Below are 23,200 nucleotides of genomic sequence, written 5' to 3' on the forward strand. Positions count from 1 at the left end.
AGAAGAACGTATTAGATTCGTTATTAGCTTGAGAAGGAAGTTAATTAGGTGGATTTTTAGAAGATCTGGTTGGCTTTCCACTCGAAGAGTTTGAGTCAGTGCAGTGAGCACTTCCACCCACTGGAAAAAGTATTGATTGAAGAAGTACCAGTTCTCGAGTAGGAGGCAATCACCATGTTTTCAAGTCGAAGCAGAAAAGTTTGTATTCAAAAATTATTGAAGAAGTGAACCTGACAATCTTTAGCCGTTGTCAACTGTATGTTGCAACCAGATTCTTGCAACCAGACATCCGTTGTCAACTTGCGTGTTCTTGTGACTGACTTGAGTATCAAAAAGGTCATCAATTCCAGCCAAACAATAGAAGTTAGCATATCACGTCGAAGTAGTTACTCCTTCAAAAGGCACTCACATCTTCCATGTTCGTTTGTTAAAGGCTTGTGGTCTGTGTGAAGACAGGATGGCCACCCAGAGTCACTGTACGTTGTTTCACACAATCGGATGGCAGTCTTTCGAAAAGCCAGTTCCGTTTGAAATGGTGTCGGAATTCCTGTGTTTCGTCGGGGTCAGTTTTAAGGTTTCGTCATTGGCACCATCTTCAATTCCATCCGGTACCTTAAGGACAAAAAGGTGAAGAGTTTATATCCAAAATCACACTCACTTATAACTATCTCATACCTTGTATTTATGATTCGATAATGTCATTGTACCACAATCTTTTTTAGTAATTAGTTGCCGGCATCTTGTTTGTCATGCATCGCATAAATATATGCAATTATATATGATTTATATCATTGTATTTTTCCACTTTTACCACTTTTGATTGCTACAATGCTTTGAAACAATACCTCATGCCTGTATTTCAATATATTTGATGTGTCAACGTTATAGTCCTGCGTTATACTGCGTTATACTGCGTTATACATTTCCAAACCGGAGCCCGACCAGGCTGTTTCCTTGAACGGAAACTGAACAAATCATATTAAGAATATACGAAAATATGATTAATTTTTTTTCACCTTTTTTTTTTTGCTTTGTTGTCATCATACTGGTCGTTCTCATTCACTGCCCGGGTTAACCTTAGGATTACCATGACTATAGATGATGATAAATATATCAATAAAATATAATAATGATAAATAAATGATAATAAATGTTAACTTTGACATTATTGTGATCCAGGATTTAGCTGTTCATTTCTATATTAGCTATTCTTCTAGTGGTCGTCAACATGTATATGTCAATACAAAATAACACAATACCGCCCCACAATAACACAGGGTAACCACTGAAAACCCTATGTAGACGGGGCGGGGGGTAAAAGTGCCCGCGTCAACTTTGATGTCGGATAAAGTGACGGCTTGTGCTAGGGCCACCAAACTTGGTGTTTTTCTAAAATATTGTTGCCAACAATAGGTGTGAGTGAGGTAAATTAATGATTGAATGATTATTACTAGTACACCGCATTTGGCGGTCATACGATATACCGTTCTCGAGTTCTGAAGGGGGCCCAATGAGCCCCCCACCCCACCCCAGTCCCAAAGATCCCCCCCCCCAAAAAAAAGCCCAGTCTAGATATGGTTAAAATACACGGTATACGTTAACAAAATATGACGTACTCGGTCAGGAACAGCCACTCTTAGTTTCAGATCCTTGATGTAGTAGGGCCGATTGATGACGTATCTCTCTCCCATGTCTCTGCCCCTCATGGGTGAATAACTGTTTGCAGACTGGACCGTCATCTCTGTACGGTGGTAAAACAACAAGCCACATTTCAACGTCAGAAATATCGATTGGAAGATCAGAGGCGTATTGCCCTGAGGTTTAGCGTCGTCCTACGTTGCAGAAACTCTGCGACTGTATATTTGTCATGAACCGATCCAGGACGATCGAAAAATGGCAGACATTGCCCTCTTCCTTACCTTGTCTTACCTTTGGAATTGTAATAATCGGTAGGGTTAACCCAAATGTTTTACCATTTGTATATATACATATATACATACATATATATACATTTGTATATAACTGTTGCTGTAAAGGCATCCAATGCAATTTCAGGGACACAAAACTGGATTTTCACGGTCCATTTTCAGTCTTTCTGTTAAATGTAGTAAGTTCAATAAACACTATACCACAGCATACTGACGTCTGGGACATAAAAATGCGATGTCATTGACGGAAAATGATTGCTTGTTTTGTATCGTAGGTTTGTTCCAGCTATTTATTGGTGGTACCAGAAAATAAAGGGACTCGTCACGCTGTGTGCTTTTGGGCTGTTTTAAATGCGTCAAGTATGAAATGATGGCAAAAATGTGCCAAGAAACGGTAGTAAATGTTAATATCAGACAGATTTCCTCATCCAGAATATGTTTTATTTTGCCATCCTGAAATTGCATTGGATGTCTTAAATGTGAGTGCATGTGTGAAGTTCTTAGCTTGGCTTGGCTTACCGATTTTAATAAATTAAACACGTTAGACTTTAAGTTAATAATGTGTCACGTGTATTTTAAACTGTTATCAGAATATACGGAACATGCAAAATGTTCTTTGAACAAAACCCATTATTATCATATAAAAACGCACGAGCATTCCAAACGGTTCAATTTTCTTATATGCACATCGAATCATGTTCAAGGTTATACAGTAACAGTCTAACAGTCAATTAGATATAGAAGTCCAAATACTTCATGTGTAAATGGGCCTCAATTCTCCTCCTATCTCAGATTGGCGGATGTTTTTCCGCCAATGAGATATAGGAGGTTACCACGTAATCTTTAATCTTAATGTCTTGGGGTGGTGGAACTACGGCCCACAGATATGTCAACTTTTTTGTTTGTGTGGCGCTGTTAATATAAGTTGTTAACTTGAACGCAGCATCACACTGTCCTTGTTATGTTTTCATGTTTTGATGAATAATTGAAAAAAAATATTATACAGTACGGAAAACCATGTGGTAGTTACCCACGTGAGCAGGGGTGCACCTCGCCACTGTCACTATTTACAAGAGGAGAGAAGTGCTTAGACGGAGTTCCTGTCGGCTGGAGCTCAAACACATTCGCACAGACGGTCGGTATGTCACCTCGTGGGTTTCTGAGCAAAGAATGTTGAAGAAAATAGTATCAAACGCTTGCATGATATCAGATATCATTTTTATCTTCTAAACAGTTGACGGCGATCACGTAATTGTACTATGCCTCCGTAAATAATTTCATCAGGTTGGTAAACGAATGAATAGCAAAGTTCTTTGATCACAACCATTTATTTTTCACGAGCCGACGTTTCGATGACCGTCTGTCATCTTCATCAGGGCAATTCTGACTGGTTTACTGTGCACTGACACTAGATGTTACTAGGTGGATAGTGCACTAAAGGTGTTACATAGTTCACAGTGCACTGTCACTTGGTTCACAGTACACTTAAGCTAGTATTTACTGTTAACACCAAGTAACATCCAGCGTCAGTGCACAGCAAACCAGTCAGAATTGCCTTGATGAAGATGACAGACGGTCATCGAAACGTCGGATCGTGAAAAATAAATGGTTGTGATCAAAGAGCTATGCTATTCAATTGTACTATGATTTTCCTTTGAAAAGGGTGTAAGGCCAAGGAAAAATAACGTTGTGTTTCCGGTTTCAGTCCTAAAAAAAACTAGGGTAGGTAGGTAGGAGTTTAATCCTTCTTTCTTAGATTTCGGCTAAAATGTCGGACCCGTCCACCTGTTTGATAGACAAATATATCACCCTGTTTACTGAAGAAAACTTGCTTCTGGAAATAACAAATGACGTTTCAGAATTCAAGGGGTTTGGAATTCAGATTTAGATAAAAAATTTTATAGCCTTACCAATTGTCTGTCAACAAAATGGCTAGGATGGGGGGGGGGGTTTGCTAGGATCGTTCAGGAAACACAACATTTTTTCATAGGCTTAAGTTCAATCTAGACAAGTGATGGTTATGTCACAGGAATAGAAAGGTAATCTTCAAAGTACAGTTGCAACGTGCGAAACAGATTGTACAGAATTGCACAGAGTTAAGATAGAAGGGGTTAAAATCCTTGATTCTGAATCGGACTTCTTTGCAAGAGGAGTTAAGGAGGCAGTCTACATAAGAGCTCACAGACCTACCCTGAACAGAGACGGGGGGCGACACAAGTTATCTGGCACGTATGACCCGCTACTACGGTCACGTGTCTCTGACGTCACGTTCCAAGAGTAGACGGGTCCATTCCGTGAACAAGGTTGATGGAGTCAACCGAAAATTTGGGGTAACTCCCAATTCTATATCTAGTGTTGGAAGTTAAAGTTCAGTCTTTATTTCATAGAGTTAAGATATGCTGTACCTACCCCAGAGGATTAGATATCATCCTTCCACTGACATCATTATCAGTAGGAGCACAGTAAGAGAAAGACTCAGACGGCCTCGTCACGCTGTCTGTAGTGACAGAAAGCACATTCTCTGTATAAAGAGATTTACAACTTCTGTCAGTTCCTTTGTGTTGTAGCAAGTCCGAACGCTAAGACTGACAAAGATTTGCAAGCCAACAGGGAGATTTACATCAATTAAGCTGTAATAAAGCGCCCTTGCTCTCTTTGTCGACAATAAACACGTTCGCAAGACGCTAATTTACGGAATCACCTCTAATTCAATGACATCGTATCTCAGCTAAATAAATGTAAAAACCCATGCCTTGTGATAAGTTATTTCAGTATGCAGATTTCTGTCATCTTGATGTTCATGATGACCTACTTTCTAGAACTTTTCGCGTGTAACATCGCATGTCATCACTTTTAAAGGTTACATCACATTAAAAGAAACCGTAAAGCACTTCATCATGCCATGTCGTAAAATAGCTACAATCCATCATCACTGCCACGTTCCGTCACACTACAGTGTTTTCAATCGCATGACTACACATTACGTTCCGTCAAATCACAATTTATAAATCACATTTTGCATTGTAAAATGTTTGTTGCAAAAAGTTACTGCAAATACATTCACGAGGGCTAATTGCAAGTACAAACAACATGTATGAAGAAGGACAAAGCAATGATGTAAGAGCTTGTATTCTGCATTGCCAAATCATAATTTATATAATAGACTTAGTCAAACGTTACATACGAGGTTTTAGTTTTATTGCTTTTGTTTTTTTTTTATAAAGAAGAAATTTTCAAGACTTAGATTAGATAGAATGTATTTTCTAATTGTTCCTCATACTTTTACGTTATCCCTTTATCATTTTATCTATATTACTCAGTATACATATACATGATGTTGCATTACACTTGTATATATGCATTTTGCCCCATGGGTATATGGACATGCAATAAAGATTGTTTGATTTTTCAAGAGGCGGTGGAGGACGAATCTACCCAGTTCTTCTACGATATGTGGGTTCTTTGATTTTAGAAGTAGAAGAATAATTTTCTCATGATAAGGAAGAGTGAGAAAGTATTAATTATTAGAGGGTGTATTTCGTACACGATGGTAAATAAAAAAATATATAACTAGGGTTTCAAGACCTTCTACCTTCGCCAAATATTGTTAATCTTTATGACTGACGAATTATAAACAATGATTATGCAAATATGATCCTCATTTGCATGTATGCCTTCTCAAGTTATCGTGTTTACAGACACACAAAGAGAGAGAAAGAGAGAGAGAGAGAGAAATAGAGAGAGAGAGAGAGGAACAGGAAACAGGGAGACAGAGAGAACACGAAAACATGAGAACACGAAACAAAACCTTCTTGGCGAAGGTAAATATAAATCACATTCAATGCCTACCGGCTTTCCTGTGTCGGTACTTCCACATTTTTCTCGTCCTAAGACACAGCATAGCAATAATGGCGATCAGGATTCCAACGACAATTCCCATCGTAATGGCAGCAATAAGTACCGTCCACGACTCTGGGGAAACATCAAGAGAGAGCATAATTCATCTCGGAATTTGCCTGACCTATAGCTACAAAATCATGAACGTGTAAAGCGTTCAGTATGTCAAAGCTGCATTAGCCAAAGTAATCCTTAAGCATGACATCATTAAGCATTAATTTTCGCCTGATTTATATAAAAAAGTTGTTTCCATTTGACGATGGTCAACATGCCATAGATGCGCAGATAGTCGCTATCGGTTCATCAGTGAGATCATCAGGGATCCAGCAAACTTCAGGCACAATTTGCTCGCGTTTGCTGGCCACTGCTGACAGTCCAAGGTGTTCCATCGCACATGAATACCCAGTATAATAGCCGACCATGATGGCACGACAAGCTCTTTTCTACAATTCTTCTAGATGCACTTGGGCAATAATATTACATATTCTTTCTTTATTCTCATGTATTCTGTTGAATACACGAGTAAAAGACATGTTGGTGTAATACCTTGTTTTGTCTCCTTATTCTTGTTTGATAAGGTTTTATGATATCAAAATCTGAAAATGCAATAATCTTGTTTTTTGCGCTTGCCAGTCTCGTTTTTTTCGCCCTATCGCATTGATTTTGGGGTCTTCAGAGAATGCCATTTATGAAATCTATTTGCAGTTGCCTTGTATTAGATTATGACGATACAAAAGAGTAAATGTTCTGGCCCCTTCTTTACAAAAGTAAGTTGAATCAATCCTACTCGTAATGCAAATGATTGCCATTCAGTAGGTGGAGGTGAGAAAATTTGACGCCTTACACATATGTTTGAAAGCTGCAAACATCGTAGTAAGCCTTGATTGTTTACATTCTAGAGGTTTGTGGTGGTACCTGAAATTGAGTGCGCCTTGTTTGGGCTGTTTTAGAGCCAACCATAAATGGGAGATAATTACACAAACTTGTGGAAGTAAAATACAACCACATAGATTACAATCACAAAGATTTTTTTTTCAATTAGAATATTCCGATTTGTTGTGCAAAAATGTTGCATAATTCCCCTATAAGCACATCATTATTTCTTCCAAATAGTGCATGCATGGGCATTATTACTAGGTCAAGGGTCAATGGTGTTCCATAACACTTTATCATTGACCATTAACAGCCTTGTTCCCTACTGATTCAGTAGCACGTGTGGGCCCTGATAAAGTAAGCCATTAGTCTTAAACCGGGATTACGGGATAATTTCTACTGGCAAACCATAATCAAAGATTGCGTTTCCTTACATCAGCTAAAGTTGCAGCAAAAGATGGCTATTGAAGCAAGGAATCTACTTGTCAGATCAACATGCTCCATTTGTCGATAATGTGTTGCACTTTGCCGAAAGCACATACACACATCTGAGCGGATATTTAATTTCTTAATGGGGATTAGTTGATTTGCTGCAGGCTTATATCGTACTGCTGTAAAACGCTTCTAGAAGAGCCTGGATCGTCAGCGACGCCCACTTTCCTTAATGAAACTGCAACGGCGTATTAAACAAACATCCCATCGCAAGAACGCAATATGCTGCACACGCATATCGCTAATATTTCATGAACAGCCCGACATTAACACAACTTTCCAACTTTATGAATTTTCAGATGAATCCTATCCATCACATTTATTATAACGCGCGTCTTTCTAGATGTAGTAAGGATCGTTGCATCGTTTGCCGACATTTTTTTCCAAGACAAGAACATTCATCTTAAATGGCAAATTGTATTTGATGACCACACACATATAGAACACAGAGCTCGTCAACGCCTACGCACAAGCCGTCAATCACAGTAATCTAGAGCTTAGGCCACACTGATTTGATTTTATGGATGATATCCGCGCGCATTGATTTTCGCCTGTTCTAAAACTAATCCCCCGAGGCTGAAGCCTGGGTGCCAGCCTCCGTAATGTATTGTTGTTACGGACAATAGGGAGCCGGTGGCCTTCGGAAGACGGCACCCAGGCTATCGAGGCTCCACGGACCTCAAGAACCCAGTACAGTGCCGACTCATAAATGCTGCAAAAGACCAACATGTGCCGGTTTGTTGTAAAAGTTGCCATGTCAGGCACAAATTCGCAATACCAGCTTTGTATTCCTGTGGTTTATCAGCATTCGTTGGATGTAAGGCTTTTTTTATTCTCCCGCTCGAATTAATTTTGGGGGTCTTCAGAGGATGCCATCCATAAAATTAAACCAGTTTGGCCTTAGATAGAAAAAAAGTACTATAGATCTCGTCAGCCACGAGAACAGGAAGAGGAGTGATAAACTACTTGAGAATGGTCGAATGTAAACGTAGTCAGCACTTTTTAGGTCAGGAAATACGGCCAACACTGATTTAAATCGGAAAACACGTGTTTCCCAGCGGTGTTCCAGTAATAAGTACAGTTCATGAGGAGGTCAGATACATGCCACATAACAATAAATACTGATAAACAAACCTTGCATTGGGCAAGATAGAAATAGCCGGTTGGGTGGTGACGATATGTGACTCAAATAATTGGACTTGAATTGAACTAATGCTAGTAAAACTGGATTTAGATGCAAAATTACAACGTATCGTGCAATAGTTCTATTAACGGATATGTGTGTAAATAATTGCATTACTCCTTGTTTCATTTTGTTAGTCTTTTTTTATTATTTACTTCAGAATTCACCTCAAAACAAGGCTCGTGAGAGCCACTTACATGTTTTGGGTTACAGTGATGACTGCGTGGTCAGGTATTTGTTCACCCTTGATTTAAACCGTTGGAGGTTGTAATTAGCGGTGAAACATTCACGGGGAAGCTTGTTCCACAGTGAAGTGGTTCTGGGGAAGAAACTGTCAGCATGAAATTTTCTCTTTCCCTCTTTCCCTCCTGACATCTGCTTGGTTTTCATTCATATGGTAATGTCTCCAAAACCCAACCAAACCCAACGTAAAAGAGAGAAGCAAAGAGAGCGAAAGCAAACGAGATAGCTACCTGAAACTTCTACCCTGAATTTTTCTTGATCTGATCCGAACATGTTGGTAGCAGTGCAGATGTAGTCTCCACTGTGCACGGGGTCCGCCGTGCCGATGACTAGAGTGCTCTGGGAATCCCCGCTCATCTTCACCGTGATGTCTCCGGTTCTTCCCGGGCGGTATTTCTTCTGGTGCCCCGAGACCCCCTTCCAGACCCAGTCGACGTAGTCTGGAGGGGGGTCTGAGGTGATGTGGCAGGTTAACCTGACCGTGTCCCCCCCTGTCACCAGCACGGGTGCGGAGTCACCCAGGACGTCTGGTCTGCCTTAAGTGGAAGGATAACGTGGATTTGTCAGTCGATAAGCTCATTAGGTATGATAATTTATTTCAACTTTAAAGAAGCCACGTGACAAGCTTCACTGGGTCAGTCTACTGAGGAAAACCAGAGTGTCTGGTCGAAAGCTCTAGGTGAGAGAACTTTTTTTGTGTTGGACCAAAATGTTTAACTTTAAACAGTCATTTAGAGTGTGAGGACTGCAAACTGTACATACTATGAATAAGGCAATACACATACATGACTTTTGCGTTTTTGTACTACCCCACATTAGCATCAGTATTTCATATCTTGGGTATTTTAAACAGCGCTGAAGCAAGCTTCAAGATGAGTCTACGATATCCTGGGAGTTACCCCCAAAAATCAGCCCAGGGTCCTCTCAGTAACCATTTTCCGTCACAATTTTCAGGAAGTGGAGGTGCCGAAATATGACGCCTTACACGTGTGGCTGAACGCTCCCAGCCATATTTGTTTACATTTTGGTAGTTTGCGGTGGCATCAAAAACAGAGACCTCGTGTAGGCTGTTTCTGGCGCCAACCATATGCATACACCTATGAAATGTGAGATAATTACACAAATATGGAATTAGATAACCACACGAATATTCTTTTAAATAAAATATTTCATTTTTTTTCTAAAATGTTCAATAGTGCCCCTCTAATACTGAAAATGTGTTGTGCCGAACCCATGCATATATACAAGTCAACACTAACCCATGACATTGATAAAGGTCTCCCTGGAAACCTCCGGGAATCTATCACTCCACGCAACGCACTCGTACAGACCCTCCGTCTGGTAGGTCAAAGGTGAGAGGGATAATGGGTTGTCTAGGAGAGTCCGGTTGTCCTTTCGGCGCCATTTAATTTTAGGCTTCGGATTTCCGTTGGCGACACATTCTAATTCCCAGTCTTGGCCGAACAGCACGCTGACTTCTTCCTCGAACGTGGGCTTGATGAGAGGCGGGCCTGCATGGGACAAGGACGGAATAGCAATGAAATATTGCCGCGCCATTAATGGGTTACTACGGGGCCGCTCGCACCGACGCACGGTACGGTAAAAAAAACGGCAATCGATGTTTGCAATATGGAGAGCTTGGTAGCTTTGATGTCTGCTTGAATGATGTTCGGTCAGTCGTTCAATTCGATTTTTTAAAATGAAAAACGCATCGATAGTCCTTGGTTGTCATGGATACCAATGATCATGTGATGTTAAACAATGTGTCATGATTTAGTTTATTGCTTTTGGCTGCGTTCAGAAGTGAATAATGAATGCATGAAAGCTCGTATTACTTTATCAGAATTCGTGATATCTGAAGCACAATAATTGCTAGAAAGTTTATGTTGATATGATTGCATACATAGTCTTTGTATGCATTCATGGTGTCCATCCATTTGTATCGCCCTGCTTTTAAGTCCACCGATGGATTGCGACCAAGCAACTAGCAAAAACCATAAATATTATAAGACAATATCACTAATCATTTTTGTGTGCTAGCACTGTGTGCCAAAGAGGTCGAAGGTGTCCAACCTCCATCGTACAAAGCAAGGTTGATAAAAATCCCTTTTGTTATCAGACCGTTTGTTATATCTGCGCGTGGTACGTTTTTTAGTCTCTGAACGTTTGTCTTCTATTTTTTCGCTACGTATCAAAGAGCTCTTACTGTCTTTTTTAACAAAACAGCAAAAACATAAAAAAACATACAAGATGGCGTTGAACTCAAGTTCCATGGAACCTATATTAACGGCGCCATCTACACAAAATAATTATTAAACAGAGATATACTAATTACATGGACAAATTAACAATATACAAAATCGAAACAAGCTAATTGGGGTTTAGTAAATGAAATTCAACGAGCACAAGTCCCTCTTACTACCTGCGCTCCAGGAATCGACTCTTGTTCACGTACACAAAAACAAAGTGGAAACCTAGCCTCGGGCTAGTTGGACCAATTGTACTCACATATCACTTCCAGGGTGATAGTTCCCACGCCTCTCGGTTCGACCCCGTTGTCAGCGACGCACTGGTAGGTGCCACTATCCGCCCTAGACACCCGGGGGATCCTGAAGGTATAGCCCCTAAACACACAACGGGATCGATTCCAATTCATGGCACCAAAATTCATAAATAAAACGAATGTGTATAGCTACTTGGGCTTTGCTACCTCATTTGTTTCGACGCTAAGAAGTCGTGTAGGTCAGCTGAAACACCCCGGGGGAGTCAGCGCAGGTCTGACATTGGCGACCATTTCCACCAAGTAGCCAAAGAATTGAGCATTAATGCAGCACTGCAGTACTTCGGGGGATTGCAAAACCCCCAGTTCGTTGCACTTTGCCCTCGATAATCCATTGCACGGCAGCCTGTGGTGATTTTGGGTAATGAAGTGCTTCATCTTCTTCATCCTTATGGAGGCAGGGCAATGCGAAACTCACTGACTCTACTTAGAGTACACCACATACAGAAAATGGCATCTTTTAGGGCTACAAGCTAGCGAGTCATGTTTTGATGAATCGGCACTCAGCGAACTCAGTGCAACATCCCACGCTTTTGCCTTTTGATTGGACTTTCAGACGGAGGAAAGGTATGATCATGGACGTTTGGGTGATGCCGATACTTTCCACACGTTAACGACATAGCCCAGCCTTGAATGTTGCAATACTAGTATGATAGAGACACGAAAACTAAGTTCTGAAAAAACAAAGAAACTTTAAATATTACGTCGACTTCTGTTTGAAAAACTCTTCCCCCATACAATTATCATCATCATCATCATCATCGGTAGGCTGCAACGCTACCAGACCTAGAGCAGGGAAAGCCCCCCCCCCCTCATCCCCCAAGTGCTGTAAACATGAAATTGCAGGATATTCAAGATTAATTTTACGAGCAACATAAGATATGGCAAGGGGCCGTGGTACCAAGGAGGTCCTTGTTGGTACTAGGAGGTACCTTATGGAGATACAGGAGCAAGTGGGAAGCTTCTGGCCTGAGTACTAAGGCAGTATACAATGCAAGCTGCTATTACTGAGCTAGATAAGTAGTAGCTAAGAGGTCCTTGGTGATACTAGGGGGTACCTTGTGGAAAGGAGCAAGGGGTACTAGTACTGAATAGGCAGTAGAAGGCAAACTGCTGCAATTACTGAAGTGGATGAATAGAAGGTAAAATAAAAAATCCTTCCAAAGATATATCCTCCAATTTGCGTTTATTGCTCGTATCAAAAGAAACATTTACATTGGAACAACGTACTTGTCGATACTGTAATCTAGATAGAATAGAAGATGAACTTCATTTTCTGGTAGAATGTAGTTTGTATAACAGTGCGAGAATTGAACTTTATAGACGAATAACATCGATGTTTCCCAACTTTACACACCTAAGTAATACAGACAAATTCACATTTTTATGAACTTAGACAAACCTCCGATCCTTAAACTTGTATGTTCTTATCTTTTCAACATCACATAGAAGCGAAGAGAAGTCGAAATTATGTAACAGACTGTAGTGCTAGTACTAGATTGATCTTGTTGTGTATATATTTGTGTATTCAAGTTAACCTTTGTACCTAACCCAGTGGGTATGTTTGTACAATAAAGGTCTTCATTCATTAATTAATCAAATTGATCCTCATACCTCCTCTGGGCTCTAGACAGGGACTTTCCTCCCAGTTTGGTCCACTGTAAGACCGACGCAGGATTACTCTCCACCAGACAAGTCAGATTGGCGGACTCTCCCTCCACGACCCTCACAGCTCTCACGGGCAGGGTAACCGTGGGGGGATCTGGAAAGGTTGCATTCATCATCGGACTACCGTTAAACAAGCTACTACATTATTTATGTGTCACTGTGCGAAGATAAAGCCGCCTCGACGGTTGTAAAACTGCCCATGGTCATTTACTTCCTTTGGTTATGCTTCGGGCACATTTCCAAACCGGGGCCCGGCCGGGCTCTTTACGTGAAAGAAAAACGAACTATTCATATCAACAATATATGCAAATAGATTCATAAGTATTTCTTAAATGAATTTTTTGTATGTGTTTGTTGTCTTTGATATCATTGTCACTTAAGAAAATGCTGGAGTTTTTTGTAATAGTGTCCTTAGCATTGTGGATGGAATGGTCGTCTAGTTGGCTGGTGTTCAGGAGTAGTTTGGAGAGTAGATGGCGGCCAAATTTGACTCAAATTCGATTCGTACAGTACAGTGGGCGTGGCCTAAATATGGTTAGATTGCTTCCGAACTTCAGTCAACCTTGGTTTACGATTAACTAGTGTTCGGGGGAAGGTTCTGGATGTATGATAGGGGCTAAACAGTGTTCTGATACGATAAGTTTGTTCTTTGAATAGCAGTGGTAACAGCGGACTATATTTGCGCTAACGTAGATTTCCGTTGTTAGGCCACACTGACTTAATTTTATGGATGCCGGCACCTGCTGGCTTTTTGCGGAATTTATGAATCGGCACTGTACGTATGTACTGAGTTCTTGAGTCGTGGGGCTTCGCAGCTGGGTGCCATCCTCCAGAGTTACCACCGGCTCCGCATTGTCGCTAACTACCATGGACTACCCAGGCCTAGAGCCAGGCCAGAGCCTCGGAAGATGTGATCTTGTTTTTTTTTTAGAACAGGCGAAAATCAATGCGCGCGCGGATGTCATCCATAAAATTAACTCGGTATGGCCTTAGAAAGACATAAAAATAGCCCTTTCATTATTTTGGTGGGAGGTTTTCCCCACACGACCACCGGCCCCGCTCCCTGTACTTTATATTGAACAAATTCCCTCACACTTGCCCCCCACCTGACGCGTGACTTCACCTAGGTGTGAAAAATGCCTCCTTGGTGCGGGCAGACGAGGATGGCCTACTCGTGAATGTCAGCCTAATTGTCGTGGCAAAAGTTCACTGCGATATTGCCCAGGGTGCGGAAAATAGCTGATATAAATTTTCCTGATGTGGAGCTGTGTGCGGACCCTCCCGCGGCTCTGAACCCAGACACGGCATTGGGGAAAAAGTCATGTTCTTCATGCTTTATAGCCTACAAGTGTTAACCATTTGGGCTAAACTCTTATTGATCTAACAGTCTTTCTGACTGTGGGGCGTTGTTATACGTATTTTTTTTCTCTTCACATGTATTTAACAAGCATCAGGCAAAAGGACTTCTACTCGAGAACATAAATATAAAACACAATAACAAAATGCATACATAATTACAAAATGGATAAAATAGAGATGAGTGTAAACAAGAAAGTTGGTGATCTATCAATTACGAGTATCTACATGTACAATAAATAAAGGTTTGAACTATATCAAAGATGTTACAGCTGATGTTCGTTTGATACGCTGCGGCATTTAAGATTGTCATTATCTATTTGAAAACTAAAATGTATGAGGAGCAATCTAACTGAAGCAATTTGTACTAAACTTTTGTATTGCAATAGAGTATTATAATACAAAAGTGTGGAAGACGAAATTCACTTCATTTCAAACTGCCCATTTCAGCAAAACGTACGAAACTAGTTATCAATTCTAACCTCCAAAATATATCCCAAATTCCCTATGCTAATAGACAAATGAAAAGGACGTATCTTTTAACTACCAAAACGCAACACATAATGGAAAAAGTGGACATTATGTTTTCCAAGGTTAACTCAAAAGACGACAAATTGGTTTTAGACAATTCACCTTCTAGAATGTAGCCGCTTTTAGAAATCATTTGTAAATTGTTGCAAATTGCAATAAACGTAATCATTTAGTTATCGCATAGCTAATAAGATAGCATTTCGTGATCAGAAATTTAAAAAGTACCAAATGCGAATCTGTATAGTTGGGAAGTTTAGTTACATCTCTGATAGTTATTTCCGTTTCCAGGAAAAGGCACGGCGCAGCCCTTGGTGCTTTCGCAATCATGTTTCTTTATATGTATGCATGGCAAATTCACAGCCTAACGTTTCGAAATGTCAGAGCAAGTCTTGACGCCGAGGATATAGGATCAGGACCTTCGGTATCAAGTGTAAAGGTACAATCCTGCATATAGATGAGCACTTACCCCTGAGGTTGGCAATTAGTGCAATTTGCGCACTGACACAAACACACCCGACAGTTCTGAAGGATTACCCTCTTTTAATACCGGGGGTTTTAAGGGGGATGTGCTGTGATTTACCACTCGTTTTTGACACGCCAAATATATTTTTACAACAGTTTTTGGCCTTTTCTATATTTTGGGGGCATTTCAACTGCATACCGGTGCAATAGCTCAATTGGTAGAGTGCTCGCTTTGCAACCGGGAGGTGCGTTCAAACCCATACCAAAGACTTTAAAAATGGTACACACTTTTTCCTCTGCTTGGCACTCAGCACATATGAGAAAGAGTATGGGAAGGTCAAACACACAGCACTACTAGCGGACTAGTTCCCTGCTGTAGTGCCCTGCACAACTGTGTGTCGCCCAAAGGCTACGGAAATGGACATGGGCACCAAACCCTATGATCTGCATAGAGACACGGGAAACCTTTTTTTCAGATGCATGCGTTTACTACTTACAGTTGATTTGAAGCATTCTGGAAGTTGTTTGTCGCGTCGTTAGCCCGGGGAGGACTTGTTCGGCCACGCAGCTGAGGTTGACGCCGTTGTCCCACCTCTGTAGCTGTGACACGACCAGGTCGAGCGAGGCTGACGACGACGACATCCCCGCGCTCTGTCCGGGCGTGCTGGTCGGCAGGACGTACTGTTCCGTACCGTTGTACCATTTCAGGCGGGGAGGAGGCCGGCCCCCCTCCGAGAGGCATGATAGGACGAGCCCCTCACCGGCCAGACGAGGCCCAACGTCACCAGAAATCGTAGGCGGTTTGGAGGGGGGAACTAAAGTGGGGAGAATCAGTGTAGGGTCAGCACAATTACAAGCGAAGAGCACTAAAAACAATTACATCAGGCAACTTCTACTTCAACGATCACAGAGAAAAGGAAGTGCAGTACACCAAATTACCTGGCATGCTTTCTACCTTCAACAACGTCATAGAATTGATTGTAGCGTGGAGACTACAAGCAACATAATTGCTGCAGATCTTTCGACAACATGTCCGGATTAACCGAGGGCATTTAATCTGTTATGACTGATCACGTGTGTCCCAGTATCTAGGGAGTCATATTGATTTCATGACACTTGAAGGTTGTAGGGATTATCTGCACTTTATTATATATATATTTTTAAATCAAAACGACGAAGTATATTGGAAACGAAAGCTTGACTTAGCCGAAACGTCACAAAATTAGATATCTTACAGATAGACTTTGGTTAAATCAGACTTTGCCCATAATGACGTGATTATTCGCCTAGAATTAACTTTCTCATTTGCCTGGTAACCACTGTTGAAATAACAAGTAATTATTAGATTGCTTTCCTGTTGATGCACAGAATCACCACGTAATTGTTTGTAACGAGCTACTGCTGTTTGTACTTGACTGAGGTATAATGAGATTTCTTTCACTTCAAGTACATCTTTCAGTGGCATTATAGTAAGACCTAATATTTTACACGCAGGCCCTCTCACCAGAATGCCAATTTGTAACAAACAGGATAGAGTTGTGGTAGACATTATAGTAAATACAGGAGAAGCGCTGTCCAAAGTATACCTTCCAACCACCACCATTACCAAGTCGATTCTAAGAAAGCATTGGAGGGAAACAGTTGGCGCTGTATGTTTATGGTCACTTGGTCAGATACGAAATGGCTTTCATCTACCGTCAGTGCCATGGCTTCCGATATTGAAGTTCTGGTCCTCCATGTAATATTCCTTTCATCACACGACCACTGCCCTCCACAAATTGAAGGCCTTTTTCTTCAGGGTATCCTCTCTTTGTTTGTAATGAATAGTTTTCTGGTTATGATATACAGTCACGAGTTGAAGAGGTCAAGAGGGCGAATGAACAGTTCCCTACCCCAGACATTCGTGGCCACTTAAAACCACGGAGAGTCAATTATTAATAGCTCTTAGGAAGGCCATCAGTGCCCATGGTATATCTAACAAAACATAAAAGAATCCTTAGTAGATGAAAGCACATCTGTTGCATAGCATATGAGACTGAGTGGTGCTGTCTGATTGCCTTTACAATTGATGTTCTTCTATCTTTATTTGAAAGCAGCTTACGGGGAGATATAGACCCAGGAGAAGACGTCCTAGGGAGCTTTATATACCTTAGAATAATGGAGCATATAGACTTGGGCATTGTTTCATATCATATTCTGGAAGTTATGTCGTCCCCTGTGATTCCACCATGCCCTCGCGGGTGCAGTCGATAAGCGTTCATTTGCATGTCGCGCACGTACGGTATTGAACAGGGAGGTAATTAGGTATTGGCCAGAGGGACAAGGAGACCAGCACGCCACGATCGTTAAGGCAGACGTGGACATTGTGTCTAGAACGACTCCGATTCCATAATTTCTCTCTCTCTCTCTGTCTCTGAACTGCATGACTAGGGGGGAATAGTGCAATATTGACTCGGCGAGGTTTAATAATCCGTCGGTTATTGCTCGATGCTCCGTTTGCTCATTTTCAGGAATATCTAATGAAATTGGCCTGGGAAAGCAGAACGGACAAGGGGGGTTACAGTGGAGACATGGCCGATGACGGGAGTTAATGGAAAGTATTGCAGCCGAGCAATACCAACAGGGTTTCCGCAATCCATCACATATTTAGGGATCGATGAGGTGTTAATCTCTGTGGATAGATACGGCATCAAGCAGCACACCTCACTACGTCAGATCAAATGGTAGCACGGCCGCCTCATACATCTTGTTGCATCTTGAGTGGTCATCACATCATCCGTCTGAACGGCCGGGATTGGGAGCCTTTGGAGTCCGCCAATCGGGCGAGGACGGAGAAATTGGTCGAAGAGGCAGACTTGATCTTTTAAGAGCACTTCTTCGAAGAGCACGTGTGCTCGAACATGATGAAGTCGAGATGAAAGCTTGACCAAAACCTATAGCTCATTTGTAGAGATTATCTTTTTCAGGGTCTTCTGAATATTGTATATACAAGTTGGCCATTATAGCATGATTAGGTGCACTGGCATAGAATGGATACATTACATGTGACACAAAGAGGTCATCTGGTGACCCAAGGGCATCTATGTTGACGTCCGGACTTCCCGGTGTAGGCCATTAATATAAAAAAAAAACACACAAGGAAATATGGTAATACTTTGTTAACAAGAACCTAGGGTCATTATATAACTTTGTTTCGGAATTCCCTAGACGTTTAATTAAGATGATTTAAAAGCTCTGTATTCCACTGCTGATGCATTTCCGATGTTTGGACGAAATATTGGGACAATCACACCCACGCATTGTGACAGATAACCCTTCATTTCCTAAGCAAAACAGTTTTAACAGATCGGTGCCAAATGGGAAGGTGGTACTGTTGAATAGTTCAATTCGGTCCCGATGCAACAAGATGGGCCAAAAATTGTTAGTAATTGCTTCTTTGATTGATGTGATCACTTATTGTAGTTTGGAGATGTAGTAGAGGCTGGAAAATTAGGTTATCTAAAGCTGAATTATCTTATCAAAAGTAAGCCGACAAAGGATGCTCGCCGTATTCCTAGCTAACCTACTTCAGCTCTCCACAGGTCTTGATATCGTTAGGGTTTGGGGTGCGGGGCAGGGTTAGAGATTGGGGTGCGGGTTAGGGATAAGGTTGTTATAGGGTTAGGGTTAGGGATAAGGCTGTAGCAGGGCTAGGGTTAGGGTGCGGGGTAGGGCTAGGGTTGCGCGGTAGGGCTAGGGTGCTGGCCAGGTTTAGGGATTGGGGTCCGGGGCAAAGCTAGGGTTAGGGTACGGGGCAGGGTACGGGGCATGGCTAGGGTTAGGGTACGGGGCAGGGATAGGGTTAGGGATGCTGGGCAGGGTTAGGGGCGGGGGGCAGGGTTAGGGTGCGGGCAGGACTAGGGTTAGGGGTGCGGGGTAGGGCTAGGGTTGCGCGGTAGGGCTAGGGTGCTGGCCAGGTTTAGAGATTCGGGTCCGGGGCAGGGCTAAGGTTGGTACGGGGCAGGGTACTAGGGTTCCGGGCAGGGCTAGGCTTAGGGATGTGGGGCAGGGTTAGGGTTAGGATGAGGGTTAGGGTTAGGGTGCGGGGCAGGGTAAGGGTTAGGGTGCGGGCAGTGCTAGGCTTAGGGTGAGTGTCCGGGGCAGGGTTAGGGGTGCGGGGCAGGGTTAGGGTTACGGTTAGGGTGGTGCAGGGTTAGAGTTTGGGGTGTTGGGCAAGGTTTGGGTTTGGGACGTGGGGCAGGGCTAGGCTTAGGGATGCGGGGTAGGGTTAGGGGTTGGAATGCGGGACAAGGTACTAGGGTTGCGTGTTAGGGCTAGGGTTCGGGGTGTAGGGCAGTGTTAGGGTGCGGGGCAGGGTTGGAATGAAATACGGGTTGCGGGGCAGGGGTTAGGTTTTAACTTAGGACTAGGATCATTTCTCGGAAAGGGCCAGAGTTTCAAAGAATTTCTCAATCGGCCATAACTCTATACGTAGTGAAATGAAACACGATGTGCTGTTTTCTCTTAATGACGTGGTAGAAACCTTTATCATGATATTTATGTTGAAAAGCGATTGTTCCAATAAACGTAAGGCTAACGTTTCCTCCAGTAGAGACTCGTATTATGGTCACAAAACATTCATGCTGCATGAGCCACATCCATAAAAGTACCGGCCAATTGATAACAATGGCGATCGTCTGCTTCGTGCCAATGAAGTGATAATATCTGCCATTAAGACAGTTTGCATTTTGTCTTGTGATGGGAATCGACTGAGGGTATAGTCAAATGGCCGAATTCATTTTGTAAAGAAGAGGTTGATTAGACAAGTCCATGGCATGGAAATGATACAAAACAAAGTTACCGTCGTAATGTACTTCAGGATATACGACTGCCCCTTAAACGACAGATGTTCAACTTTCCTGAATGGTTTTTTTATGACAACCTCATTTGTTCCAGCAGACTTTGTTCCCATTTGTTGCCACCAGCCTGTAGCCACGTGAAGAGATGAAGTCATCCGAGTAATCTTCTAACCCCTGCCCAAAGCAGTTCCTCTAATTGCAGGGCAACAGTAAACCAACACGGTAAGCCCAGAAGCCCAGGGCCCCAGGTTTGCTTCCCAAGAAGGTCGTGTATTACCAAGACCAAGGTCAAGAGGGTATAGTTATTGATCCGCGAGGAAAGCTAAATTTGCTTCACAAAGGCATCTAATTTCCTGGGAGGTACAGATTTGGTTTTACCCCAGATGGCGTACATGCTGCAGAGAGACTGTAAATTGTAGCAGGGTTGTGTTTTCTATCTCCCACGTTTATATTCACTGCTTATTGCCCCTGTTCCCATTCACAGCGCAGTACCCTGGGATAATGTCATCACTCATAGGACTCCACAAGCCATTGGCTCCTGGGGGTTTATTACCTATCAAAGACGAAGTGTGTTTTCCCGAACGCTACAAACGTAATATCTCACCCTCCGCCGTTTTTAGACCTACATTACAAAGCTCTTTCGGGTTTCGGAAAAAAAGTCATTTTTTTGCCCGAAATCATTTCCGTGCCTTATGATACATCACCGCACACCAGCAAATATTCCCCAGCACTTTATGAACGCCTCTCCGTCATGTGGTTTATTGAGGAGGAAAACCCGATGTAATCAGAACGCGGGTACACAGACACAGTACATCACCCGGGTGGTTGTTGGCAACCTAGATTCAAATCACGATATTTGATATTGGATCCCCCACATATTCCCTTATCTTTTCCTGCTGGGTACTGTCTCTCTGGACCTTTCGAAGTGAGCAACAGAAAACAGATACGCGTAGGGTGACGACCCAGTGGGTTATTCGGTATTCAGCTCACGAGGAGCGGGTAGCGACGAAAGGAACCCTCGTGACATAACCCCGGGAAGAGATTAGGAGATAGGCATTAAAGGCTGACAACATTAATTAGCCGCATCAAATCCACACACCTGTAGGAAAGACGCCTTCATCCGCGAGTCAAGAGGATTTGGTCAATAATGGCGTTGGCAGTGGCTTTAGTAATAACGATTGGTGCCCCTGGATGGACTTTTGGTGGCATAGTCTGCGAGCACCGGTGCCTAGACAGGTGGTTTGTGGTGTAAAATGTGTATGCCAGCTTGACCTGCACCCCATTAATTGTATTCCCCTGGAACAAGGTGCTGCGGTCATGGTATTATTTTATCATCGGCCGCTTTTGGACAGACAATATCGAGTAGGCGTGGGTTTAAGCGTTATTGTCACGCGTACAGAGGCGTTTTTATTGTCTACAAAACGACCTTAGTCCAATATGTTCAAATTAACTCGGCCTTATACCTGTATTCGTCATGTCAAACGGTAGTGTGATGGACGTAGGAGATGATTGGTAAGGTCTGAAAATCTCAATTGCTCTTTCGTGGTTATATTTCATACTCGCTTGCATGTTCAGTTGGGGAAGCGCGGGGCGAACATCTATCACAAGGAATGCACTACCTAACGCCAGGCAGACGTCGGCTAGATGGATCTGGCAGTTCGTGACAAGATCATCTTTTACATTTCTTTTCCGCATTATTTTGGTTTTATAGTCATTTAGGACATACGCTGTAATAGATAATACGCTTCTCTCCAAATGTTAAAGAGAACATTTATTTTAGTCATATGTTGATCAAACTAGAATCTTTGCTTGTAATAGTTGATGCTAGGCTCACTAGATGAACATTTTGCAAAGAAAGATGGCCATCTATTTCCAAATCCCAGAGCTCTAAATCCTATTTTTTCTGCGTATCATACTGCACTGGTGTAAATAACATTGAAAATTACCTGCATGTACACAACTCAGACTTGCATGGATCATACAAACACTGTCTAAGAACTGTTGCCATTATTTCTTTTAAACTTCATAGGTGGTAACAGTTAATGCAGCAAATAGAAATCCACATACACCTACTTTTGTGTGTAAGCCCAGTACATGGACCAGTGCAGGTTAGCAGGTAGATCTGCACAGCCTCAACTTTACCCGCACTAAGGTGCATGCACCCATATTATTCTCAAGTCGTATATAGAATAAAGATGTACTTGCCCACTACGGTTAACTTGGCGTCTCCAGCATCCCGCACGGAAAAGACGCTGCACCTGTAGTTTCCCTCGTCTTCAGGCAGGGCGTTCTGAATCTTTAGATGATATTCTCCCTTCTTCTGGTTCCCTGCGATAAAATATCTGGGGAACTCCGGTGCGACGTTAAGCCCCGACGAGATGTGGAAGAGTTTGGCGTCGGAGTTGGGGTTGTACCAGTACCAGTTGACCTGGTCCTTGGAGTAGAGACCGTCAAAAGCGCAGCGAAGGGCACCGTGCGGTTGATGAGCACCGCGGTTGATTCTGGTCGGACGCGGTACGTTGCCGTTGCCGCAGCCGCAGCCGTTGCTGAAGAGACGAAGAACATGGAGAGAAGAGAACAATAATAAGTTGCCGTTACGGCGTAATTCCAAAGTGAAGCGGTGATCATGGTGATGGTACGCCGGTGAGGGAGTAGCTGTGTTCGCGGAGTGTTCATCAGCTGCACTACCACTCCCGGCAGCAAGTCAAGCCAATGGCGCACGGATAATCCATGCTGCAACATATACTGCTCAGCCTTTCTACGTCACGGCTATACCACTGCATTTCAGGAGGCGCCAACAGCGCCTATTATGGACAGCTAACCCCTCATGTGGCAGGGCTTTTTTGTTACCCTCCTGGACAAATGGACCATTCGAGAATTCTTCGTAGACACGTTGATATACCGACCAGTGAGTGGGTTCGCTCGCTTAGCAATAAGGTTGCTTATGGCTTTTTTCTCCTAGTTTTATCTTTTTCCAATCAACGGATCAGGTCTTAACGTCGTAAAGCTGCCCGGATTCACACACATCGGCGTGATAAACAGTCGATGCGAAACAGTCTGTTTTTCCAGAGTCATCGTAGCTGAGTGCACGGGCCGGTGGCTTTCACCATATCAATAACAATTTCATTGGAGAGAAAGGGCCGCGACTTGGGTGTTTGTCAGATTGCCG

General features: G+C 42.6%; 1 pseudogene; it reads right to left on the reverse strand.

Annotated features, from left to right (window-relative positions):
* Window positions 1-417: 417 nt before the first annotated feature.
* On the reverse strand, window positions 418-22,708 carry LOC109464672 (annotated as a pseudogene).
* Between the last annotated feature and the right edge of the window lie 492 nt (window positions 22,709-23,200).

Source organism: Branchiostoma belcheri, unplaced genomic scaffold, assembly GCF_001625305.1.
Source record: "Branchiostoma belcheri isolate BF01 breed outbred unplaced genomic scaffold, Haploidv18h27 scaffold14, whole genome shotgun sequence".
NCBI classification, from domain to species: domain Eukaryota; kingdom Metazoa; phylum Chordata; class Leptocardii; order Amphioxiformes; family Branchiostomatidae; genus Branchiostoma; species Branchiostoma belcheri.